Below are 16,419 nucleotides of genomic sequence, written 5' to 3' on the forward strand. Positions count from 1 at the left end.
TCCATGGCCAAGCCACCCACTAACCTTCCTTATAACCCACATTTGGGTTCAGGATGCTTTGCTGTACGGGGGGGATGGAGTACAATTGACTGATTGGGGGAACGAGCTGTTCCTACGTAGATTAGCAGCGTGGGGTAAGCGGGGCTAAACAGAGGTTTGCCTCACTATTGTGGCAGGAGAGTGTGGGTGTTGGGTAGGTAGATTGATTAATGGTGTTTGGCTGGAGGGCCCTTTGGGGTGAGGGGGGCAAAGGAACAGCCCTTCATGATTTTTTCAGCCCTGAGGTTTGGGAATGCCCCCAACCTCGAGGTGAGGGTGGGGTTGGCTCGACTCACCAACTCAGTTTGGCAGCTTGAGCTGGGGGTGGGGCCAGGTTGCCACCCCCCAGCAGGGGAAGGCCTTGCGGTGAGCACAAGTTAGGACCTGGCACCTGACCCAATCAGTACCCGGCGCTTTGCCCTGGTGTGGGATGGCCCTTCCTAGGAGTTGGTCCCACATGGGACGAGTACCCACACTCTGGTTAGGTACCTCGTTGCAAGTCTTATTCCACAGTATATTAATAAAGTGGCCCTATTTTATTCCAACTAAGTGTTCCTGTCCTTATTGGGGTCTGGGGGTGCAATTCTCTCTAGCCCAGGGTTGAAAGGCTGGGCTTGTTCACCACCCTCAGTCCACTTCCCACAGAGGGGGTAGCAACTGAGAATCAAAACTTGTCCATTCTGGCTTCTGGTCTGTCCCCACTACAAACCTATTGCTACTACATTGCAAATGTAAAAAGGACAGTGTGCACTTTGCACACTTAATACTGTACCACAATATTCTCAAAGAAACAAAATTCTGTTGCCAGTATATATCCAGCATGGAATGGAACTCAGCACTGCTATAGGAATGTGGAAACATCCCACAATCCAGTCATTTTTCTATGGACATGCCCTTCTGCTTCCTGAAGAGAAGGACTGAAACAGTGAAGTTGAATCCTTTCATCAGTTTTATTGATGCACTGTTATTAGATCCTCTAATACAATATTTCCACAGAAAACCAATCAAAGGTAAGGAGTCAACCTTGACACCAGGTTCCTTATTAAAAGAATCTCAATGAAGTCAGACATTTTATTCATTAATTCACAGCCATTTTATTCATCCTCACAACAACCCTGTGAGATAGGTCATTTATATTGGTAACAGAAATTACAAGACTGATGGAAGCCTACTCAAGAGAACTGAACTTCATTCTCCCTTTTTCATGTTCCAGCACTATCTGCTAGGTTTTTATGCTGATGGGTTGAATATTTCCTCTACAATTTCATTAGTCGCTAGCAATTTCCTACACAATGTAAAAATATATAGTTATTTTATCTTATTTATATACCACCTTATATATGTATCTCTAGGCAGTGTACACAATTTAAAATATAAAACAGTAAAAACAAAACAATTTCACTGAATAAAACATTTAAAAAGTTTCATAGGATAAAAACAATTGAACAATTAATTTCAGTTAAAAGCCTGAGAGAACAAGTGTGTCCTGAGGGTCTTCCTAAAAGTGAACGGAGATGGGGGTGTAGCTGACATGTCAGCCAAAGCTTATAAAAACTGCTCCCAGCCACTGCCTCAACCTGAGTTTTGGATCCAGGAGCACTCCCAAGCTACGTACCTGATCTTTCAGGGGGAGTGTAACCCCATCTAGAACAGACAGATCTAAACCATCTCTTGGGTCCCAACCCCACAATCAACCTCTATCTTATTTGGATTATCCCTCATCCAGCCCATTACCACCTCCAGGCAGGCTTTTTAGGGACATTATGCCATTTCCTGATGAGGTAAACATGGAGAAGTAGAAGCTTATAAAAACTGCTCCCAGCCACTGCCTCAACCTGAGTTTTGGATCCAGGAGCACTCCCAAGCTACGTACCTGATCTTTCGGGGGGAGTGTAACCCCATCTAGAACAGACAGATCTAAACCATCTCTTGGGTCCCAACCCCACAATCAACCTCTATCTTATTTGGATTATCCCTCATCCAGCCCATTACCACCTCCAGGCAGGCTTTTTAGGGACATTATGCCATTTCCTGATGAGGTAAACATGGAGAAGTAGATCGCAGTGCCATCAGCATATTGATAACACCCTGCACCGAGCCTCCTTTTGATCTCGCTCAACTTTTTCATATAGATGTTAAAGAGCATTGGACACAGTATGGAGCCTTGTAGAACTCTACACTTTAATTCTTGCTTTGCAGAAAAGCAGTCTCCAAGTGATACCATACTCTGGAATCTACCAAAGAAGTAGGAACAGAAGCACAGTAAAAAACAGTGCCACCTAATTCCACCTCCCTCACACAACCCAGAAGGATACCATGGTCAATGGTATCGAAAGCTGCCAAGAGATCCAAAAGTATCAGCAGAGACACACTCCATCTGTCAATAGCCAGTTGGAGATCACCCATCTGGCCGACCAAAGCAGCCGCACCTCACCCCCACCCCGCTCAAAAGCCAGTTTGAAATGGGTATAGACAATCTGTATCACCCAAAATTGCCTAGAGCTGAGAGGCCACCACCCTTTTGCCTTTCCCAATCATGGAAGATTGGAAATGGGTCTTTAATTAGCTAATTCCAAGGGATCAAATGCAGGTTTCTTCAAGAGTGGTCTAATATTAGCCTCCTTAAGAAAAGGAGGCATCCTGCCTTCCATCAGATAAGCATTTATAATATTTACCAGACCCTCTCTGATAATATGACCAGGATGAGATGATTGGAATGTTTGTTGCTTAACAACCTAATTCTAAAAAAAGCAGTTTCCGTAGAAACACAGAGCAGCTAGATGGGGATTTTTAAAGCCATGATCTGCTTCCTTAACATCGAGGAGCTAATCTTCAGAGAAGTAAACTAAATGATCCATGACAGAGACACTAACTAGAGCCAGTTCCAGCCATTTCTCCAAGAGGATAAATCAAGACACACATTTTTGCTAGCTACCAGTTACTTGTTCGTCATTATAAATTTAAACATGATTTAACATGTGGAAGGTCTATATATCCAGAAATGATGTACCAGCTAATCCAGTAATAGACCCTAAAGATTACCACATAATAAAGTCACCTGACAGTCTGACTAATAAATTGTGTGCTGGTAGGGTCTGTAGGGATGTAGCAGGAACCCTCATGCAACCCCACCCCCAAATCCTCTTGCATTTGCACTACTGTGAAAGAGCACAAATACTTCTGAGAACTGCCCATGTTCCAGAAGAGCTCATAAGAATGGGAACCCCTGCTAACTTGGCAAAGAGTCACCTTTTAACGTGGTGATTCTCTTTATTAAGCAAGGGGAGAGTAACTGGCCCTATCCACCCCCAGCACTGTACCTTCAGTGACTGTTGCTGGTGTGTATCTTATGTTTCTTTTTAGATTGTGAGCCCTTTGGGGACAGGGATCCATCTTATTTATTTGTTATTTCTCTGTGTAAACCACCCTGAGCCATTTTTGGAAGGATGGTATAGGAATCAATCAATCAATCAATCAATCAATCAATCAAACAATTTTCTGAACTTCAGGGACATATTTTTGGAAGGCAAAGAGCACTCAAGGGGAGCAGAAGGAAGCAGTGAAAACCGCAGCCCCTCCTTCTATATATGCACTCTGCTGCTCAGCAACACTCTGGCTGAGTTCTGAGCAGCCTCTGTGCTAGAACACAGCTCAGCTGCATCCCCAGATGGCTGCTCTGGATGTCAGTCAGTGTCCTGTTCAACAGGGGCTTTAACTCTTCACTAAGCACAGTTACTATTTTGCACATTGCTTCTTCATTTGATACATATATATTTTTATAAACCTCTTGTAGCAATTAGCATGGTGCGATGAAATAGGTCTTTGTTCAGCTCAAAGGTTCCTTATATCAAGACTTCCCTGGATTCTAAACTCCATTTTGAGATTGTTTGTTTGATGGCATACAAGACTGTTGTGCATCAGGTGGCCTCCATCTGTTTCTGTGTGCCAGGAAAACCCTAAACTGTTGAATACCCAAATCATCCAAAGAAGTTTCCCTTAGGGATGTGCGAACCGGTTCGGATCCGAACCGGTTCGGGTCCGAACCGGTTCCGGTTCGGAGGTTCGGATCGAACCGAACCACCCCTGGTTCGGTTCGAATCCGAACCGAACTGGGGGTGGTTCGTTTCGAACCGGTTCGGACCGGTTCGGATCGGTTCGGAAAGCTGAAAATTGGTCAGATGGTAGCTGGCACCCAGGGGTACCTGTCACCCAAACCCCAAAGCAATCGGACACTCGTACGATTTTTTATGAATTTTTGAAAAATATTTTTATTTTTCTCTCATAGGATATAATGGGACCCGAACCAGGCCATTATTTCTTATTGTGGAGCACTCATGGATGCCAACAACCATGCAAACCCTGAAGCAATCAGACACCCCTATGATTTTTTATGAATATTTGAAATATTTTTAATTATTTTTCTCATTGAGTATAATGGGACCCGAACCAGTCCATATCCCCTGTTGTGGAGGACCTAGGAGCACAAAAGCAGGGTGGGTGGTAGACAGGCATGGGTGCCTACCACCCAAAAAATCTCAAGGCAATTGGACACTCCTCTGATTATTGGTGAATTGTTAAGTGTTTTTGAATTCCTCATAGAGAATAATTAGGATTGCAGCAAATGTATAGCTTCACATCGGGGGGAAAGGGGTGTCATAGAGTGCAGTGTGGTGGGTGGTAGTTCCTAGGGTGGGCAAGGAAGCTATCAGAATTATTTGAAAGGAATTGGGCAAAGAGGTGATTTTTAAGTGATTTTTGAAGTTTACGCGTCTTTAAGGTTTTTCCTCATAATAAGTTATAATGGAGCTTTCAGCAGCCCTATAAGTGCACATGGGGGTGCTGGGGTGGCCCAGAGCAAGTGGTGGTGTAGTGCACATAGGGTGCCAACCACCCCCATGGGTTTCTAACCCATGGGGTACAGGGATCTCTGGTAGGGGCACCCCCATGGGTACAGGGTTCTCTTGTTTCTGAGGTATTGAGTGTGGATTCTATGATAGCAAATGAGATTTTCAATGAGACACCATCAATCCACTCTAATATGCTATCATAGAATCCACACTCCGCCTCCTGCTTCTTCTCTGTGTGTGTGCTTAGTAGGGGTGTGCAATTCAGGATTTCGGGTGATTTGGCTCGGACCCGAACCGAATCACCCCTGTTCTGTTTTGTGCCCAAATCTGGGTCACCCGAATCACCCTTGATTTGGTTCGGATTTGGATTTAATCCGAATCTGAATCCGAATCGATTCGGGGGGGTAAAAAGGGGCCCAGGGGCAAAATTTTGGGGTGGGGTGGTAGTGCCCAATGGGTAGAGTCTACCACCCCAATTTCAGGGGGATTGGGCAAAGGGCTGATTTTTGGTGAATTTTTAAAGTTTTAGTGACTTTGGGGCAGTTCGGGGGCAAAGCATGGGATCTGGGCAAAAGGAGTGGGGTGGGGTGGTAGTGCCTAATGGGTGCAGGCTACCACCCCAATTTCAGGGGGATTGGGCAAAGGGCTGATTTTTGGTAAATTTCTGAAAATTTCATATCTTTGGGGCATATTGGGGCATATTGGGGCAGAAAGTGGGGCCTGGGGCAGAATAGTGGGGTGTGATGGTAGTGCCTAATGGGTGGAGGCTACCACCCCAATTTCAGGGGGTTTGGACAAAGGGGTGATTTTTTGAGAATTTTTGAAGTTTTAGTGACTTTGGGGCAGTTTGGGGGCAGAAAGTGGATCTGCCCCAAAATAGTGGGGTGGGGTGGTAGTGCCTAATGGGTGGAGGCTACCACCCCAATTTCAGGGGGATTGGGCAGAGGGCTGATTTTTTGAGAATTTTTGAAGTTTGGGTGTCTTTGGGGCAGATTGGGGGCAGAAAGTGGATCTGCCCCAAAGGAGTGGGGTGGGCTGGTAGATAGTGCCTAATGGGTGGAGGCTACCACCCATCCCCAATTTAAGAGTGATTGGGCAGAGGGGTGAATTATGGTGAATTTATTTGTATGAGGTTTGTCTTCATAAGGTGAAGTGTGCTAAATTGATTACTTCCTCATATTATTCATAGTAAAGGAAAGTGTGAAAAAGTGAAAGTGGGGTCATGAGAGTTGTTTAATTGAAAAATATCTCATTTGCTATGATAGAATGAGAATTCACACCTTTTCTATTCACCATAATTCACCCCTCTGCCCAATCACTCTTAAATTGGGGATGGGTGGTAGCCTCCACCCATTAGGCACTATCTACCAGCCCACCCCACTCCTTTGGGGCAGATCCACTTTCTGCCCCCAATCTGCCCCAAAGACACCCAAACTTCAAAAATTCTCAAAAAATCAGCCCTCTGCCCAATCCCCCTGAAATTGGTGTGGTAGCCTCCACACATTAGGCACTACCACCCCACCCCACTATTTTGGGGCAGATCCACTTTCTGCCCCCAAACTGCCCCAAAGTCACTAAAACTTCAAAAATTCTCAAAAAATCACCCCTTTGTCCAAACCCCCTGAAATTGGGGTGGTAGCCTCCGCCCATTAGGCACTACCACCACACCCCACTATTCTGCCCCAGCCCCCACTTTCTGCCCCAATCTGCCCCAATCTGCCCCAAAGACATGAAATTTTCAGAAATTTACCAAAAATCAGCCCTTTGCCCAACCCCCCTGAAATTGGGGTGGTAGCCTGCAACCATTAGGCACTACCACCCCACCCCACTCCTTTTGCCCAGATCCCATGCTATGCCCCCGAACTGCCCCAAAGTCACTAAAACTTTAAAAAATCGCCAAAAATCAGAGGAAGGTCCAATCGACTTGAAATTTGGGTTGCAGGTAGAACACAAGGTCCCCTTTCAAACCAGCTATTTTTTGAGATCCGAACCGGTTCGGTTCGGATCCGAACCGGTTCGGATCCGAACCGAACCGGGGGGGTGGTTCGGCAAAACCAAAACCGAACCACCCTGGTCCGGTTCGGACCCGGTTCGGATCCGAACCGAACCAGGAGAACCGGTTTTATGCACATCCCTAGTTTCCCTATCATCTAAGGACATACCACTATCAGAGAGAAACACTGAGTCCTTGAATTCAGTGTTTTGAGCAATTGAATCCCATCCTGCCAGAGGCATCTGCTCCAATCTAAGAGGGAGATTTCAGATTTACACATACTTTACAGAGTTCCACTTGTCAGACAGGGAACACCACATATTTTCCCTTTAAAAGCAGAAACCAGCTTTTGTCTGTGGCTTCTGGGAGTGCTGATTCTAGAATGTTAGTTTCCGTGTTAGATTAGCTTTGTTAGAGTCTATGATGGACTCTTGACAGGAGTCAAACATGGATGCATGGCTCCTAGGATTCTGCACCATGATGCAAGCTTTTGTCTTCTGAACTGCGATGCAAGAACTAAGACTTACTGAGCCTCCTGTATAAACACCAGACAGGAAGAAAGGTACCTTGCTTGTGCATTTTAACCATTTCTAGCTTGTTTGCCTGTAAACTGTCCTGCTTTTTATACTTACACTAGGACTTCTAAATTGCTTTAATCTTTATGCTGTTCAGCCTCCCCATGATGTCTACACTGGTTTACACACACTTTAAAAGGTTCTGAGGCAGTTGCTATGTTTTGAGTCCACCATGGTTTTAGGCACAAAAGGCTGGATTTTAATGGTTTTTGTCTCATAAAAGACTGGTGGCAGCTCTAACCGGGATTCTAACAAACTGGGGGGGGGGGCCTTAAGTGAGGGCAGAAAACCTCCCTTGCCCCCTTCTGATCACAACAGATGGTACCTACCCTTTGCGGCAATTAGGTCACTTACCAGAGATAGTCTGATAAATAAGACATGATCATATTTTGCTGCTTCCAGCGTTCTTTGGCATATAGGCGAAAGTTTTTATGAAGGAGTAATTTTAGTTGTGTGAATCTTCTCAGTAGAGATTCAGTTTGAAAGCAGTTTCATGTGACTAAATACCACTTAGTGATTGATGGGGAATGTATATCCCATATATATTTTTTATTTTACCTTTATCAGTAAACTGCATAGCAATATCTCTGCCGAATCAAGGTTTTATCTCCCTCAGATTGCAAAATAGTGTTAATTCGCTTAACTGCTTCTTTATACATTGCTTTTTGCAGTTTGTGCCTTGCATCGGCTGCCTTCTTTATGGTTTATAACACCATTTTACTTCCACGCAACAGTGACTCAGTCTTCACTTGTTGGCATCTAATGCTCTGTTCATACAACATTGTTGGGTCTCTTCATATGCAGCAATGGCTCCGTGGTTTACAAATGCTGAAACAGGAGAGAAAAAATAGATATGATATGTCCCCTTAGCTAAGCAGGGTCCACCCTGATTGCATATGGATGGGAGACCTGATGTGTGAGCACTGTAAGATATTCCCCTCAGGGGATTGAACTACTCTAGGAAGAGCAGAAGGCTTCAAGGTTTCAAATTCCCTCCCTGGCTTCTCCAAGACAGGGCTGAGAGAGATTCCTGCCTGCAACCTTGGAGAAGCCGCTGCCAGTCTGTGAAGATAATACTGAGCTAGATAGACCCATGGTCTGACTCAGTATGGCAGCTTCCTATGTTCCTATGATGCAGTGCTTCTGTTTTCAACAGCAACCAAATGTGCCATAATGTCTTGCATGTACTGTATTTAACTAAAATAACCCCACACCATAATCCATTTTAGGATGGAAACTCATTGCAACTCAGCTTCCATTAAGTTTCTGTACAGAGCAAGGGCAGATGATATAGAAGTTCTTGTTTTTAATAAAAAGACTAGAGAGGAACTGCAAAAGGATTTTGAGAGTTAGGCCATGTCACCACTGAACAAATCTGGGTTTTCATGCACTTGCTGTAGTCTCTTGTCTTCTCCCCCACCAGGCCCACTAGAATAACCACTCCTATTCTAGCATTGCCTAGAGTAGGGGTAGGCAACCTTGGCACTCCAGCTGTTGAACTACAACTCCCATCATCCTCAGCCCAAATATACTGTGATTGAAGATGGGAGTTCTAGTCAATGGCTGGAGAGCCAAAGGTCCCCTAGCCTAGAAAAAGGTCTCACTTATAGAAGTACCTTCAAAACTGTTTTCCAACAGTTTTAGGATCTATTAGAAACATTTACTTCTTCCACATCCACAAGACAGGGGGGAAGACTCAAATATGGCTTCAAGCAGCAATAATTCAAATCAGATATTTAACTGCCCTTTCATGGTTAAAAAAAGGTCAGTCATATAACTGAATCATTCCCCATTACACCTGCAGTTGCTGCAGAATCACCCATTATCTATTGTTTGCAGCCATTTATAGTCTTCACTGAGAAGCTTGGTTTTTCAAGAAGTATTGTCATGTCAGTAATATTTCTCAAAGGTGTTGACAAGCATCCATGAGGCATCTGCTTAAAAATAGCACTCTTATCTTACTTTACAATCACATAAATTCCAAAAAATGACAAATCTGTTGACTGGCAAGCTGAACAGCCAAAACTCACATTATTATTTACAATGAACTGCTACATTTAATGAATTTTAAAATGTCACTGACATCAGTTACAGCAATGCTAGAGCAGTCTTATAACAGGAAACATTTAAGAATTACTTTTGCTTAATATGTTTGTTCCTCCCGACAGGATCCAGAGGAAAGCTCCATCCTTACCTCTGGGTTTAAGAGAGAATTACTATACCCCTCTGTGTTGGCCACTTAAAGCACTACCAGCCTTAAGAGGGCAAAGCTCAAAAGGGGAAAGGCTGCCAGGTACAGTTCCATATACATTTATTATTAGTACTTAGATCAAGGAGCTGGTTCACACATTGGTATTTATTTGAGAATTGCCCCATCTACCAGTGATTTGCACATGGGAATCCCAGAACTTACATGACAGAACTTCTTAAGCACAGTGATTTTCAAAAGTGACAGATACCCATTTAGCAGCCAGGGATGTGCACAAACCTGTTCAGAGGCCCTTTTATGGGCCTCCGAACAGGTCTGAACACCGGGGAGGGGGGGCGTTCAACGGTTGAAGCTGGGTGTGTGTGCGCCACTTTAAGGGTGGCGGAGGGTGCACTTACCCATCCCTCTACTAACACTCATTTTCTGTAAAAGCCTTTGGGGCAGCAGCGCACCTCCCTGATGCCCCTTCACCTGGAAGTACCAGGTGCACATGCGCACAGCATGTGCATGCCTGTCTGACATGTACACCCACGACATGCACATGCGCACCCAGTACTTCTGGTCACTTCTGGCGGAAGAGGGGGGAAGGGCAGCAGGGAGGTACACTGCCACCCCTAAGGGTTTTACAAAAAATGGGCATTGGTGGGGGGAAAGAGGGGAGGGGTAAGTGCACCCTTCCCAACCCTTAAAGTGGCACCTCCCACCTCCTTGATCCACCCTCACCTGGTTCCATGCACATCCCTATTAGCAGCCAGAACAAGATGCATGTGTGAACTAGCCCAAAGCAAACAAGAATTTGTCTAAATGAAAATGATCCTCTCCCCATAGCTCTGCTCCTGTTTTCAAGTATACTCTTTGTAGATGGGAACAATGAGACAGCACCGCTCTCTTCAAATCTTTCCTCAAACCTGTCAAATTCTTCCTCAAACAAAGCCTCAGATGTTTGGGAACATCTATAGGTTACCCACTTGCCTCCTCCCCTTCTGTTTCCATGCTACTCACTCATCTACTCAGGCTCCCATTTCATCTTTTATTTGGTTTGTCCACATTACACATTTTGTAGTTAGAAACAACGTGGCTTCTGTGTTACACAAGATGTTGGACAGAAATGTGCAATCTTGCTTGAGATTGCATATTCTGTGCAACATCATTAAAATTACATTTTTACACAACACCAAATAAGCACAAAGATGTTAGGAAGACAGTTTGTTTTTTTTAAAGATGCATTTTGAGAAGCAATCTGGAGAGAAGGTAATGACACCATACAAATGTTCAGAAAGGAAATCCCAAGAATAAGAGAACACTGGTAGAATGCTTTACAAGAGAGACATTGAAGGTTGCACAGAGTAGCAATTAGTCAGGAATATAATGGAAAATAAGGGCAATGGATTAACTACAGCAAGACCATGAAGAGCTTGAAAAACAAGGACAAGTTGTTTGTGCTGGTTGCAAAATGGGATAAAAAGCCTGTGTTTAAGAGACTGGTCATCACAGTGTCTGAACAAAGATATAATGTTCTGTCACTGGTGTTCTGAATAGGCCAAATAGAATAAGATTTGAAAGTGAGAGGTCTAAGATGGTCTTAGCAGTTTAGATGACTAATGTTGGTACATGCTCTAATCATGAGCATGGAAAATGAAACAGAAGATTTTAACAATGTTTTGAAAGATGGAGGAACATCACTTATTCTTACCTTCTAGTAAAAACATGAGCCACTAACTACTTCAGGTTCATTCAGCTGCCAAACATTTTGTTGGCAGCTATGCTTTTAAGCTGATAAGCTTAAAAACTGAACCACCTGGAGAGAAAAAGTAAACAATGTTAACATAATTGCTGCAGCCAGCACATTTCTAACTATAGGCAATTCAGTCTTAAAGGACCAATTTGTTACAATTTGACTTCATATGTATCAAAGACAAATCAGTGAGAACAAACGGTTGTATCAACAAACTGCATACTATTGTTTTAAAGTCAAAGACTGAGAAAGCAGCATAGGAATATCAATATGATAAAGATTCCTCATTTCAGTATTCCCTTTGTTTGCAACCAAAATGTATTTACACCGAAGTTCTAGTTAAATTTCTATAGCATTGAGTCAATGTGTCTGTGGCAGTTTGTATAGTCCTAGAGACCACATTTTATCCTCAAGATCCAGGATTATCAGTGTAAAGAATGATCAGTTTTAGAGAAAGCGGTCTCATTGGGTCCACCTCCATTTCTGCATAACCAAGCATTTAACTCAGTTCACAAGATGGCTTCTGAAATCTAGGAGTCATTCTGGAGTATTTTTTGTCCTCAGGCAACAAATTAAAGCTGCAATCCTATGCTTACTTACCTGGAATTTAGCCCTACTGAACCTAGTGGGACACACCCAAAAGAGATGGGTGCACCTGGATACTGGCAGGGAGGGTGTGAAAGTAAATAAAAGCATGTTGTAAATTAATACAAGCATGCCCCATGTTGGAAGTGCAGAGAAAGGAAGCCACACAATACAGTTCTAGTGGTTAAGCCAAACAGGCCCAGCTACTATATTCACGCTGCTCTGAAATATTTTGACAAAGAGATAAGGTACAACAGAAACAGCAAAATGTAATACATTTATTTATTTAATTCGATTACTATACCACCCTTCCAAAAATGGCTCAAGGCAGTTACATACATATGAGGAGGCTGAGTTTTGTAGCTGACTTTCATAATCTTCATACTTTATACTCAAGTGAAACTACTGCCAATAGGGAAGATAATTAACAAAGGGTGGATATTAGCTCCCACTTAACCTGCTATCTGTCCTGATGGTGACAGTATTATATACTAGTAAAGGAGCACTGCCTGCTCTATTTCTTATAAGGCTCATCTGACTTTCAGTCAGAGATGGCAAACAGAGATTCGAATAGGGAAGTTTTCCATAGTTTGCACTTCGGTGATAGAGGGAACTTACCTAATGAATGGTACTGCTTCTGGGCCTGGTGGCCACATTCTCCTGCTATGCAGCTATTAAGCACAGAAGCAACATCATACACACGTGGTAGAGATTATCTTCTCCCTTCATTCTCACACACACCCCCATGCATTTTTCTGAATCAAGTTGTGGATTTAAACCCACATAACTGATTTTTGAGACTCAAATGGGTGGAGAGGAGACAACTAGTCCAGTCCAACACACACACACACACACACACACACAGAGTGAAAGGCATAATTTTCTGCATAAATGTTCTCCCCAAGCTACAGGGAGCAACCCAGCCAGCACCATGGTAAGGTACTGAGGCTTGGGCCTAGACACCAGCATGCAAGCAGTAACAGGACGTGTGTCTCACGACAGGATCCAAAAGCAGAGAGCAAAAACCCTGCCCTGGGTTTTAGTGAGAGGAATGCTCTACCCCCCTGTGTTGGCCAGTCCAAAGCACAGACTGCTTTAGCCGGGCAAAGCTTAAGGGGCTCAGAAAGAAAGCCGGCGGAAATGGGACACATTTCAAACACTCCGCGGCAAACATCGTTTTCGAAGCCATGAATCTAAGCAACACTTCTCTTCGCCACGCTAGCTTCAAGAATGTTCCACTCCCCAGCCTTGATCACACGTCTACCCTTTCTTCCCCCTAGCCCGCGGAATCGCTTCCTGCTCCCCTACCGAATAGCATCGTCCACTCACAGCAGAACCCACAGCCAGCACAAACTACTGCACTCACCGTCTAAACATTAGCAAAAGAACGAAACGTCCCTTCCGAGAGCTTATATAGTGAGAAAGTCGATCCCGCGAGACTAGAGTCCAGCGCGTGCGTGCAATGGGTAAGAAGGGTTCCTTCCTAATGAGAGAGGGGGGCGGGGGAATGGGTGGAATGAATGCAGCAGTCACTGGGCTGCTCCGGCTGCTAAACTAACCAGGCAAGAGGAGAAGCGCAGGCGCGAATAAGCGCCTCGGAGAGCTTGCGCAAAAGTAGGATAAAATGGGATGGAGACATGGAGTTGCTAGAATTAAAGATTCAGCCCTTGGGCCGCATGAGGAATACGGCGGGTGGGTGAGGTTGTTATATTTCCCACAGACTGGTATTCATGTTTTGATCTCCAAAGAAGACATTAATGCTCTTTCACATTCAGTCTTGTTGGTGGCGGGCGGGGGGGGGGAGGAGAATGTGCATTTTAAAAACGTTTCTTAAACATGTAAAATCTTTTTCTCCAAACCCTTCCTGCTCTAAGAGGGAAGGAAGACTATTGTCCGGTATAATTATTCATAGTCCACATATTGCAGTTTGGGAGTGAAGAGGTGAGAGAAAATAATTTACCACAACTTTCGCCAAGTGTACTCCCCATATTGTAGATAGAGTGGAGGAGACCGGTTGACAGATACTAGGTTTACGGTGCAGGCTGAGAAAGAGTGATTTATAAACCCCTATGCAGACATCATGTTGCATGAGCATTCATACTCAAGGTACAAGTCATTCACACGGAAACATGCATGGGTCTCTGCACTCGTGTATGTTTTTGGGTGAATGACTGTACCTGCATTCATTTTTAAAACTCATTTTTAAAATGCATCTGGGACAGGCACCTTCATATGCAGAACAGGAAATGTACTGCTGCAGTTGCATTAAAAGCCACCTAATAGTGCAGTGTGGAAATGACTTGACTAGCAAGCCAGAGGTTACCAGTTTGAATCCCCGCTGGTACGTTTCCTGGGAAACACCTATATCAGGCAGCAGCGATATAGGAAGGTGCTGGAAGGCATAATCTCATACTGTGAGGGAGATGGCAATGGTAAATCCCTCCTGTATTCTACCAAAAAGGAAACCACAGGGCTCAGCTGGCTCTGTGGTCGCCAGGGGTCGACATCGACTCAACAGCACTCTTTAGTTGAATTGAACTTAACATGTGAATAACTCTACCTGTGTATAGGTCTGTAACTGGACACAGATCATATGAGTATTGAACATAATGTGTCAATAGGGCTATAGACTTCTTTTAACATCTCCATATTATATTCATATTATGACCTCCATGTTTGACACAGGGGCTCAACTCATGAGTCCCCTTTGCAAACCAAAGCCATCACTCACGTGCATGCAAATTCATTGTGCTCCAACCGTTTGCATCCCAGTTGGGCTTACCACTCTGCATCTATCTGATAAAAGCACAGAGCCTCTGCCAAGGAGGGAGAGATGATGGCAAATTTAGACCCCACCCTTCAGTAAAGGGAGGCTTTAGATGTTTTTCAGCTCTCCTTGATTCATACTTGGAGTGACCAAATGGGGCTAATTAAAATACTTGTTAGCAGGCACCTAATCTTTCAGAGTATTTTGAAGTGATGTGTGTGTCCATTTTTACAAGCACGTGTTCTTCAGAAGATAAGAGCCATTGTATTTCGTACTTGTTGTAGAAAAAACTAAAGTGTGAATTAGCCTTCAGCTACCTGCCTTCCAGCTAATCCAGAGCCAAACATATACTGTGGGGAAAGCCTGACCATAATCCAGTTGAGCAAAAGTCCTTGATCTCTCAGGCAATTTGTAACCCCTTGACTTCAGTGAGCCTATCATTTGATTAAATCCATTATCTGGCTTCGCTGTGTTGTCAAGCTGGGTGGGACATTAAATTAATACCAACAACACAGTGATGCTATTGACACCTACTTCAGTGCTGTCAAGGACAACAAATGTGAAAAACTGGAGATTGAAGCACATGAATAATGAAATCATGGAACATAATGTACATGAATAAAGCTGCAGTCCAATGCACATTTGTGCTGGAGTATGTCTCACTGAATTCAGTGGGACTTCCAGGTAAATACGCTTAGGATCACACTGTAAATTGACAATGAAGTGTGGGAGATTACTTGAATGGGAAACATTTCAGATTAATCTTGAGAACTCTTACACTGGAATTTCTTAGAAACAAAAACTATATGATTTCCAACATTTATTATCTGTGCTATAATTCTGAGTTTAATTTTATTATGTATAACTTAAGTTTCTTTTTTAATGCAGCATAAAAATGACAGTCTCTGTTACCATTTGTAACCTAAATAGATGGTTATCATGCAAGATATAATCATTCAGGCTATTCTCTTAGGCCAACAAACATTGTTCATCACAGCCCACTTACTGTAACACTGCAACATACAGGCTAGACAGCCACATGAGCATGTTACTTCGTAACACACTTCTGGTAGCAGTTATGGTTGTAGGTAGTGAACGGCTCTGCTTGGCTCCAGCCAGTTATTGTGTGTTAAACCATTAATACATCAACCTTGCTAATATTATGATTAATAAAATCAAATAAAGGCTGAATACAAAAAGCCAGACTAAGTTACTCATGAGTAGTACGAGTAGTACCACTGAAATTAATGGGACAAGTTAGTCATGACTAACTCAGTGGAACTACTCATGAGTAACTTTATCTAGATGTCAGCCAGTGAATTCTATTAGCTGGAATTGGGGGTGCCTAATTTTTCTGTAGGGATCTTTTGTCTTCTAGGAGTGCCTCTTTGCCTCCACTTTTATATATTTGTAAATAAAGCAAACATTACAAGGCATAATGAGTCTTCAGTACTCTCTCACACAAAGGAAATGAAAGCCTGTATTATTGTCCTGGAATTACATGCTGCCCCCCTCAGGGAAGTGAGGAATGCATTGTTAGTATTCTGAAAATAGTATTTAAGAAACAAAAACCACACATTGTCATTGAAGCTTTGAACAGAAATGCAAAATGGCACTCCTGCCTTTGTAAAATGCACCTTGCTTCCTTGTGCTCTTTTACCTCCAGTAT

General features: G+C 43.5%; 1 long non-coding RNA gene and 2 other non-coding genes across 5 annotated transcripts; all 3 read right to left on the reverse strand.

Moving 5' to 3' along the window:
• Positions 1-1,108: 1,108 nt before the first annotated feature.
• On the reverse strand, positions 1,109-13,460 carry LOC128328361 (uncharacterized). Of its 3 annotated transcripts, none has more exons than XR_008309162.1 (4): positions 13,350-13,460; positions 11,357-11,461; positions 8,013-8,282; positions 1,109-1,324 (listed from the first exon to the last, which is right to left on the reverse strand). It is a non-coding gene; the product is annotated as an uncharacterized LOC128328361 (long non-coding RNA). The 3 variants fall into 3 exon arrangements; XR_008309161.1 differs by having other exon boundaries at positions 13,292-13,376; XR_008309163.1 differs by lacking the exon at positions 13,350-13,460 and adding an exon at positions 12,602-13,283.
• LOC128328611 (small nucleolar RNA SNORA26) lies at positions 9,605-9,722 on the reverse strand. The gene has a single exon (XR_008309333.1). It is a non-coding gene; the product is annotated as a small nucleolar RNA SNORA26 (small nucleolar RNA).
• Positions 12,968-13,090, reverse strand: LOC128328612 (small nucleolar RNA SNORA26). The gene has a single exon (XR_008309334.1). It is a non-coding gene; the product is annotated as a small nucleolar RNA SNORA26 (small nucleolar RNA).
• Positions 13,461-16,419: the final 2,959 nt, after the last annotated feature.

This window comes from Hemicordylus capensis, chromosome 5, assembly GCF_027244095.1.
Source record: "Hemicordylus capensis ecotype Gifberg chromosome 5, rHemCap1.1.pri, whole genome shotgun sequence".
Classification (NCBI taxonomy): Eukaryota; Metazoa; Chordata; class Lepidosauria; order Squamata; family Cordylidae; genus Hemicordylus; species Hemicordylus capensis.